The 10,081-nt window shown below is 39.7% G+C and overlaps 1 pseudogene across 1 annotated transcript in view; it reads left to right on the forward strand.

Moving 5' to 3' along the window:
• Positions 1-9,626, forward strand: part of LOC306890569 (2-hydroxyacyl-CoA lyase 2-like) — a 128,523-nt pseudogene extending 118,897 nt beyond the window's left edge. Inside the window, exons 2-15 of the transcript in view lie at positions 2,459-2,660; positions 2,747-2,874; positions 4,763-4,901; positions 5,072-5,183; positions 5,295-5,396; positions 5,614-5,711; positions 6,655-6,791; positions 6,912-7,046; positions 7,822-7,936; positions 8,061-8,230; positions 8,327-8,397; positions 8,543-8,614; positions 8,888-8,993; positions 9,448-9,626. The product of the transcript in view is annotated as a 2-hydroxyacyl-CoA lyase 2-like (transcript). The remainder of the gene's footprint in view (positions 1-2,458; positions 2,661-2,746; positions 2,875-4,762; positions 4,902-5,071; positions 5,184-5,294; positions 5,397-5,613; positions 5,712-6,654; positions 6,792-6,911; positions 7,047-7,821; positions 7,937-8,060; positions 8,231-8,326; positions 8,398-8,542; positions 8,615-8,887; positions 8,994-9,447) is intronic.
• The last annotated feature ends 455 nt before the right edge of the window (positions 9,627-10,081 follow it).

Consider the following 10,081-nt stretch of genomic DNA (forward strand, 5'->3'; position numbering starts at 1 on the left):
GTATTCTATAGCCTATATGTATTTGTGTTTGTTTGCACATTTTTGTATTCTGAATTGTCAAATCTATCTACTTTTTTTTCACATTTGTGATTTTATTAATTAGTGCTATATGGTGTGTATGTGTGAGTGAGCGAGAGAGAGAGTGATAGAGACCGCCAATAAAGCGAGTGAGTGAGTGAGTGAGTGATAGAGACCGCCAATAGAGCGAGCGAGTGAGTGAAAGCTAGTGTCTGTATTGTAATTAATAAAACTTACTTGCTCATAACAAAATCGTAACTGCTATGAATATGCTGATTTTATTGTATTGTTGAACTGAGAAATGTGAAAACTTAATGTTTTCTGTGCTTACTCTTCTACAATTATGTATAATTTCATAGGTGTGTGATACCATTATGAGCCATGCCAAGGAGAGGTTTTCTTTCACCAATCATCTCATCAGTGCCACTCTGTTGCAAGGAGACTTGTTCCCACAACACAGCAGAAAGTTCCCAGATTCAGCACTAGGAACCACGGTGGAAGCCTATCCCATGTTGGACAAAGCCAGACTTAAAACAGAACTGTCCCTTATCTATGAAAATGAGGACTTCCAGGGTTGCAGTGGTGCACTGGCTCTCTTTCAGGTTGTAATGGAAAATAACCTTCAAGACACATTCACTGAAACTGTAAGTCTTCTCAAGATCCTCATCACCACACCAATGACAACAGCAGAATCAGAGAGGTGCTTCTCTACTTTAAAGAGGATCAAAACGTTCCTTAGGAACACTATGGCACAAGATCGCCTCAACGCTCTGGCTATACTCTCTATAGAGAAGAAACTCATACGGGACATTCCAGATTTCAACACAAGGGTCATTGAGAGATTTGCCACTCAGAAAGATAGACGAGCAAAGTTCCTGTACAAATAAGAGTTCTCCATCCCCTTCACTCACTCACCCCCCCCGCATTCACTCCATCTACCTCTCTCTCTCACACACACACACACCCCCCCCCCCGCATTCACTCCATCTACCTCTCTCTCTCACACACACACACACACCCTCCCGCATTCACTCCATCTACCTCTCTCTCTCACACACACACACACACCCTCCCGCATTCACTCCATCTACCTCTCTCTCTCACACACACACACACACCCTCCCGCATTCACTCCATCTACCTCTCTCTCTCACACACACACACACCCCCCCCCCCGCATTCACTCCATCTACCTCTCTCTCTCACACACACACACACACCCTCCCGCATTCACTCCATCTACCTCTCTCTCTCACACACACACACACACCCTCCCGCATTCACTCCATCTACCTCTCTCTCTCACACACACACACACACCCTCCCGCATTCACTCCATCTACCTCTCTCTCACACACACACACACACCCTCCCGCATTCACTCCATCTACCTCTCTCTCTCACACACACACACACACACACCCCCCGCATTCACTCCATCTACCTCTCTCTCTCACACACACACACACACCCTCCCGCATTCACTCCATCTACCTCTCTCTCTCACACACACACACACACACCCCCCGCATTCACTCCATCTACCTCTCTCATACACAAGCCTGTCACAGACACCATATCTTAGTCTCTCTCTACTCTTTACTCTCTCTTTTTCTCTCTCTCTCTCTCACACACACACACACACACACACACACACTCACCCTCCATCTATCTCTCCAACTCACTCACTTTGAAAGACACACACACACGCTATCATTCTCTTACTCACTCAGTCTCTCTCTCACTCACCACACCACATTTCACACACATTTGCCATTAAAATATTGATCTTAATAGTAATGTAACTATGCTTGCTTTGTTTTTTTTTTTGTTCACTTTTTCCTATCTGGACACTGAGCGATGTAACTTGTTCATTATCATTACCTGTGAGACTTGATTTCTACATGGCAGTTCAATTAATATTGTCTTTTTAGACCATTGGTATTGACTGGTTTGAGTTCTTTTATCGGTATAGGCAAGGGACATGGACTAAAATGCACCAGAATGCAGGAAATCACATCTATGAAATTAAAAAATTTCTGGGGGAGGATCCCCCCGGATGCCCACACACACACACAAACAGCCCCACCTAAAATATTTTTCACCAGCCGCCACTGGTGACAGGTGTGCACGCGCAGCTCACTGCATCACAAGCCTTGCTGTCTTTGATCTCATGCGCCTATTTGACACTTAAGCATTCTTGTTGTATTGCCAACACTGCAAGTTTTTACTGCAACATTGCATGTAAACACGTTCGTGCAGAACACCTGTTTTGGCAGATATCCATAAATCAGGACAGGGAAACACCACTCCCACAATCCGACAATGTGTCTATTATTCTATTCTCTTGAGGCGTATTCTCCTCCCCTCGCAGTGACAAAGATTGTTGCATTATACACCAGGGAATGTTATTCTAACTATCAACGTCTGTGACACCCAGACAGAAAGTAAGAGTCCCCGGCATGGAGGAGAGAGCGTGGCGGAGGTCCTGCGGGCTCACGGGGTCAAATTCGTCTTTACGTTGGTGGGAGGACACATCTCGCCCATCCTGGTGGCCTGTGAGAAACTGGGCATCCGCATCGTCGACACGCGGCACGAGGCCACGGCTGTGTTTGCAGCCGATGCCGTGGCGAGACTTTCCGGTAAGAACAAATCTAAGAAAGCAAGAGGGTCCTTCGTGTTGCATGAGGATGTTAGATGGTGATAATCTAGTGTTTTGCCCCTGTAGGCACAGTGGGTGTGGCTGCAGTCACGGCCGGACCTGGACTGACCAACACTGTCACTGCGGTGAAGAACGCTCAGATGGCCGAATCTCCTCTGCTTCTTATCGGTGGTGCAGCTGCTACTCTACTGCAGGTCAGAAAGTTACTTCAAGGTGCACTTTACATACTCTCTGCTCAGCCTGGCGTGCTGGAACACCTCTGCCTTATCTGTTCCTCATATCGCTATTGGTGTGAGATTATATCAGGTAACTGTCCGTCACAGAGGTAACCCCCTGACCGCAACAGTGAGGCTCTGAAAGTAGAAATCATTTTATGAATTTAATTCTAAAACTTGAATATAACATTTCATGCGCAAGTTGTGAGTTTAATATTGAGTCTGTCAACAACTGTGTGTATAAGAATGCTTAACATGCTTTCTCTGCACTCATGAGATTGTGGTAGTGATGAAATTACAGGGTTTTATCTCCATGTATCTCTGACACAGTAAACTGGATGTGTATTCATCACCTCACCTCAAGGCTTATCTTAACTCTCCTGGTTCCTCCCGCCCAGTACAAGTGTACACACAGAGAGCAAATAAGTCAGCAATTACTTTTATATTATTATTGAACCGCTCTACCCGGGATCTTACGAAGCATGTTGAAGAGAAGAAACGCACTAGAAAGAAAATAACAAAGCAAATGATCTCATTTCAGTATGAACAGAAGAACAGGTGTACAGGAATGAAGCTTAAGGAACGGAGCTAAAGAAGAAACTTCAATGTTTGCTTCATTTTTTCTTAAGAATAAAATGACATGCTTTGTTTCTACTTGCCCGGTCAAGAGCTTACAGTATACTTATCTATCAAACCTTTCAGTGTAACAAGCACATCGCATTCTCATGTATATATTAACACGATGTGTTGAGTGACATTAATGATCAATTATTGTGGAGGGATTCTTTCGCTCATAATTTAATATAGAGGAGTCTCTGACACCATTGTTTGCGCATAATATTTCCTTCTGGAAGACGTATGATGCCAAACAATAAGCTATTAAAAGTAAACTGTTAGCTAGCATTATGATGTTGTGAACACTTATTCTTGTATTATAAAGTCGTTACTTTATATTTGTCGGAATACTTGTGACATTCAATGTTTCGACTTGCTCTGAACAAGAATGTCATTATATCATCATCATTATATTCAAATGAAATTCCGCACTGCTAAAATAATTTTTATTTTTGACGAAAAAGGGTTTAAGCATAAAATAAATAAGTCTATTTATCACAAAAATCTATTTATCACATATAAAAAGAGAATAGTTACTTTCACACTAAATGCTAATGATTTGTAAAAAAAAAAAATTCGGCCAATGGTCAATAATCTTTTTTACATATTTAAAGCACAATAAAATGTAAATGCTCCCCTAATTATTTTATATATTTTAATAAGTAAAATTCTGAATTTGTACATATTGTGTTACGCTGAATGACAATGTAACAGTATTTCAACCAAATTGTGACTTTATTGTCCAAGAAACTTTACGTTGTAAGTAAAAAGACATTTTACTTGCATTTAATGTGCTTTCTATGGACACAAAATCACTTTATCAATTTATTTCGACCCATGTATAAAACATCTGTGAAGCTATTCTAACTTCTGATGATCTTTATGGCAAGAACATAAAACTCCTTTTTTTAAATAAAATTAGGATGTGGATATAAATATGTGAGTATTGTCCTCCTAAGAATGTTTTGTCAATCTGATCCCATAAATTCTCATTGGTGCTGAAAAGTTGCAGACATAGTATATCTTACTGTAAAATACATTTGATATGAACATTCTGTTGAGTCGTGTGTGTAACGTAGAAGAGATCCTAGCTTAAGACATTAATTGTTTATGTTAATACAGCGAACAGTAATATTTTAAGTGTGTGTCATATGTGATGGTTTTGTGATCTGTTATAAATATGAAAATCTACAATTTGTACAAGAATAACCCACCACTCTTCCTCTTGACATTCGATTTTTGTGTTTTTTAGGGTAGAGGAGCCCTGCAGGATATTGACCAGATGTCTCTCTTTAAACCCCTCTGTAAGTTCTGTGCTTCAGTGAGAACAGTGAGAGAAATCGTTCCTACTGTGAGAAAAGCATTGGCCGTGGCACAGTCTGGCACACCAGGTAATGCTGCGAATGACCATTTTTTCATTTAATCATTTATCATTTTTGTGAGTGATTGAAACATGTCACTTTTCAGACAAGTTAAGATATAGTGAATCACACTTTTTAGAGAGTACATGACCTGACTCTGTGTGCATAAGTACAGTTTGATGTGTATAACAATTTCACAGGCCCAGTGTTTATCGAGCTTCCCATAGACACGCTGTACCCTTTCCATGTGGTGGAAAAAGAGTTTGCCCCTAAAAACACTCCCAAAGGTCTTATGGGCAAAATCACTGCACGGTAAAACATTTCTCACTTTTTATTTCCTCCAATTTTCTTACGCTTTATTTCATTATTAAAGGAAAGGCAATCACTTTTACGTTGAAAGTGTTTTTGTTTGTTATCCGCCAGGGATATCTTAAAAATCACTTATCTAACTTATTTGCTGGAGCTTGGGAAAACCGTGATCCCTCCCCACTTCCCGTTCACATCCCGCAGGCCACAGAGGATGAGGTGAGACCTGTCAATCGTTTAATGGCCATTTGAGATGTATTATTAATTGCTTTTATGGTTGCGTCACATTAGATCTCATTTGATTCTCATCATCTTTAACATGAACCATAACAGGGCAGAATGAAATGATCTAGAAAGCTGTGACTTTTACTTCAGACACGGCAGATTAGATCTTATTTACATGACTCGGTATTCAAGTTGTTTCATTCATTTCCAGATTCAAAGATGTGTGGAACTGGTGAGCCGAGCCAAGAAACCCGTCATACTGTTGGGCAGCCAAGCAACCTTGCCGCCTACACCTGCAGATGATGTCAGGTCATTTAGCCATTCTGTCTTTACCCAGTTTGTGTCATACTCGTTCATGGAGTAGTTCATCAATCCCCTTCTGGATATTAAACCTATTGTCTTTGTGGTGCCAGTCTAGATATTTAAAGACACCCCTCCTTCATTAAACAGTAAACATTAAACATTTAATATTGACATATACTGGTTGACACCTTTACATTTTTTTAAATCATATCGTGAAAAAACCTGTTCTGCTACTTTAGACCTGCTTACTATTTATTTTTCTTTGCAATAAAGGGCATTAGTAGTATAAAATAACACTCAAAAAAAATTCTCTCAAAAAATTATATTCTCATGTGGTTCAAAACTTCTGGTTCATTTTTATGTGGAAAAGAAAATATGTTGAGAAATCATTTTGGGGCCAAGTCAATGGGGCGGTGTTGTTTGGCTACCAACAAATATCTTCTTTTGTATTCTGCAGAACAAATATTTATTTTTCTTACAAAAAAAGAGTTTAAATCTTGGTGTGAACTATCCCTTTAGGTCCGTAGTTCTCAAACGTTTTCCTTGTTGTACAGTGCATTTTCGACCCTCCCCAAAATAAAGTCGCATAATCCTAAACTAGAATTTTAAGAAACCAAAAACATATTCAGTTATACAATGCTGAAACATAAATAATTTTGGTTATTTTTCTAGTGTTTGATTGCGTGAAAAGTATGATACAAATTCCGTGTCCCCCTGGATCAATCTTGGGCCCCCCAGTTCGAGAACCACTGCTTTAGGTCCAAAGGGTTTTTATGCTCCATATGCAACCAACACAGTTACTGTATGTATTGAATAAATTGATCATATAGAATAATGCTTTAGTTGTGTAAGCATGAGCCAAAAACGGCAACAATTATTGATTTATAGCACCCGGACATGTAACTCATGGTTGAAGTTTGAACTCTCTTTTTGGATGTGTGTCTTACAGAAAGGCCCTAGAGTCTTTAGGCATTCCTTGCTTCCTGGGTGGGATGTCTCGGGGCATGCTGGGAAAGAACAGTCTACTGCACATCAGACAGAACAGGAGAGATGCCTTGAAAGATGCTGATCTTGTGCTGCTGGCAGGTGAGTAACAGCGCCATCTAGTGTCTTTTTATTTTCTATGGTTTTATACTGTTCGGAATGCTTAGAAAACTAAGCTATTCTTTTTCTAGATGTCAATACATGATTTGTTTTGGTTTGTAGGCACAGTGTGTGACTTCAGATTGGGTTATGGAAGGGTGCTGAACCGACGGAGTAAAATCATTGCAGTTAACAGAGACAGAAGTCAGCTATTGAAGAACTCGGACATGTTCTGCAAACCAACAGTGGCCATTCAAGGTGAAGAAGTGCAGTTTAATTTCTTTCCTGAATACATAATGTATAATACATTAATGAAAATAAAATTCTCTGTACTTTAGTATTAACTATAGTATCTAACTAGTTTTAATTCATTAACTGTAATAGGCCTATACTTAATTGAACACCCTATACCGGAGTATCTTGACATTTTACTACAGTTTACTATAGTAAATATTATAGTATACTCTACTACAGTATTTTATCATTTGGGCACATCATTTACATTACACACTTACAATCTTGTGATCAATGTTTTGTAAAGAGACTGTACTTTATTGTGTATATTATATGTATATAAAATATGTATATCTTTTGGGACCTTTTGAAGTTTAAAAAGCTCTGCACTAAATAAACTAGAATCAAAATCCATCTGTAGTGGACATGAAATGGTAAATGCGTCACATGATTTGGGAGGGGTCGTGAGATATGTAGGAAGTGGTTATCGGGCACCTGCTCACCTGTTGTGGGTCAGGAGGGGGTGAATGGGGAGTAAGTGTACTCTTTGTTGACCAGCAATTTATTTTTGCAACATGTTTGTGGAGTAATAATTGGAGTATTGGAAAGCTTTCTGTTTTTTGTATGTATGATGTCCTTTTTGATGCGTCACAAATACAGCACTCCCAGTTTAGCCGCTCAGCGGATTACAGCTACATCATATTTGTATAATTTAAGTTATAACCTGTGTATACATACAGTACATATACACTACTAAAAAAGGGTTCTACACTGACAATTTATTTTCCAAATGTTTCAGGCGATGCTGGCTCTTTCCTCCTGCGTCTCTCTAAAGCCCTCAAGGGACACAGATGCCCAGAGGAATGGCCTCAAAGTCTGAAAGAAGGAGATTACGTCAAAGAGAAAACTAACAGGTGAACTTTCCCCACCTTTTCTATTCTTGCTTGCATGTCAGCTTTGTCTCAGGAGACTGAATGTGTAAACCTATGACCTATAACTCCCTTTAGTTTCATCTCGCTGCCTATTTGTTTATCTCAGAGCCAAAGCAGATGAGAAGACAGAGATGCATCTGAATCCTCTGAATGTTCTGCACCGGGTGGATGAGCTTTTGAATGAGGACAGCATCATAGTGGCCGCCGGGGGAGATTTTGTCGGCAGTGCTGCTTATATCATGAGGCGGCGCGGCCCGCTGCGCTGGCTAGACCCAGATTAGCAGGACTATCGATATTTTTTGACCTGTTTGTGAACATCTAAAGCACCGTTTTGAAGGAATTGATGATTCTGTTTTCTGCTATTCACTCCAGGAGCTTTTGGGACTCTGGGTGTTGGAGGAGGTTTTGCTCTGGGGGCCAAGCTCTGTCGACCTGACTCTGAGGGAAGACTGTAAAGAAGTTAAATTGTATTGAATGCTTTGATATTGATCTCTGTTTGACCAGAGGACCTAGCTGACCTGACTGTAGTGACATTTGCCCCAGTTATTGAAACAGCTTTTCCCACGTGGTGCGATGTGTGTGTTACAGGTTTGGATCATTTACGGTGATGGTTCCCTTGGATACAGTGTAGCTGAATTTGATACCTTTACACGCCACAAGGTGGGGAAAACACGGCCAAACCTCACATATAAATAGTTTACATATCTATTTAAAAGACAGGACAGGGCGTAATAGGGTTTTGGATTACATTTGATTTATTTACAAATGAATTAAAAAATCATAACATTTTTAACCCTTTCCATATGCGATCAACAGCAGATGAAGCATGTTATGTGATTGTCCCCATAGACTTATATTGTAAGTGCATAATGCATAAATGCAGTATATAAGCCAGAACGATTGTAAATGAGCTGTTTTTTCACGTCATGTCAGACACCAGTGATCGCTCTGGTCGGAAATGATGCCTGCTGGAGTCAGATCTCCAGAGAACAAGTGCCTTTGCTCGGGAGCAATGTAGCCTGTGGTCTCGCCTTCACAGGTGAGATGGTTTACTCTAATAATATTTTCAAAATGTTGTCATAAATGTAGGATTTAGCACGAGTTTGAAGTTTACAGTACACCTCCCGAGTCTTCAAAAAAATATGTGGATCAAGATGTTTTTCAGAAAAAGGATATTGTTGCATGTATGTTCTTTGACCTGTGATGTCATATTACTAACCAGGGAAATTATTTACTTGAATGTTGTTGTACCGTACAGTTCAACTACGTGTAAAATCGCTTTAAAAGAGAAGTCTGGGTCACAGTTATTTACCATTTTTGTTATTTAGTAATTTATTGTTGAGTCTTCCGTAGCACCTGTGACATTATAGGATTGCATAGTGTCCAGCAGTTGTACACTCAAGGAATACAGCAGCACTGACATTTGACTTTCTTCTATACTGTATTTGGATACAAAAGTATGAATTCGTTTTTTTCTTGTTTTCTGCTTGCAGATTATCACATCGTAGCTGATGGCTATGGGGGCAAGGGTTACCTGGTTGGGCGACAGGATGAGTCACAACTTGATGACATCATTAAAAAGGCACAGAAGGAAAGTAGAGAGGGAAAAGCCATTCTGTTAAACGTTCTGATTGGGAAAACCAACTTCAGGGAGGGCTCTATCTCCGTCTAAACAGCGACACTGTGCACGATCCTGCCTAGAAACCCAAAGTTCTCTTTTATGTTTTACATTTCGATTTTATGTTTTAATTTTAAAGCCTAATTAATTTATATGCGGTGCACATTTCAGTACATTTACAGACTGACTTGTTAAAACAAAAAGAAGTTAAGTTATTGGAATGGAAGCAGAGTATCAAATGTGTGCAACAACATACCAGATTGCAGCGGTGTTGTAACTAGGACAGTTTTTAAAGTTAAATTGGGTGAAACTCAGAAAAAGGACAGGTTGTGGTCATCTTTCTCTCCACCAGAAATAAGACAATATTTCGCTCAAAGAGAGCTGATGTTTAATACATTTTTACATTGTGACATTATTTTATAAGTAAGCACATACATTTACCCAATGTCTCAGTGTTGTATTGGGGAAATAAGGCTTATTTTTTTCTCGTAATACTTAATTTGACAAGT

Source organism: Barbatula barbatula (genome assembly GCF_947034865.1).
Source record: "Barbatula barbatula genome assembly, chromosome: 2".
Lineage (NCBI taxonomy): Eukaryota > Metazoa > Chordata > Actinopteri > Cypriniformes > Nemacheilidae > Barbatula > Barbatula barbatula.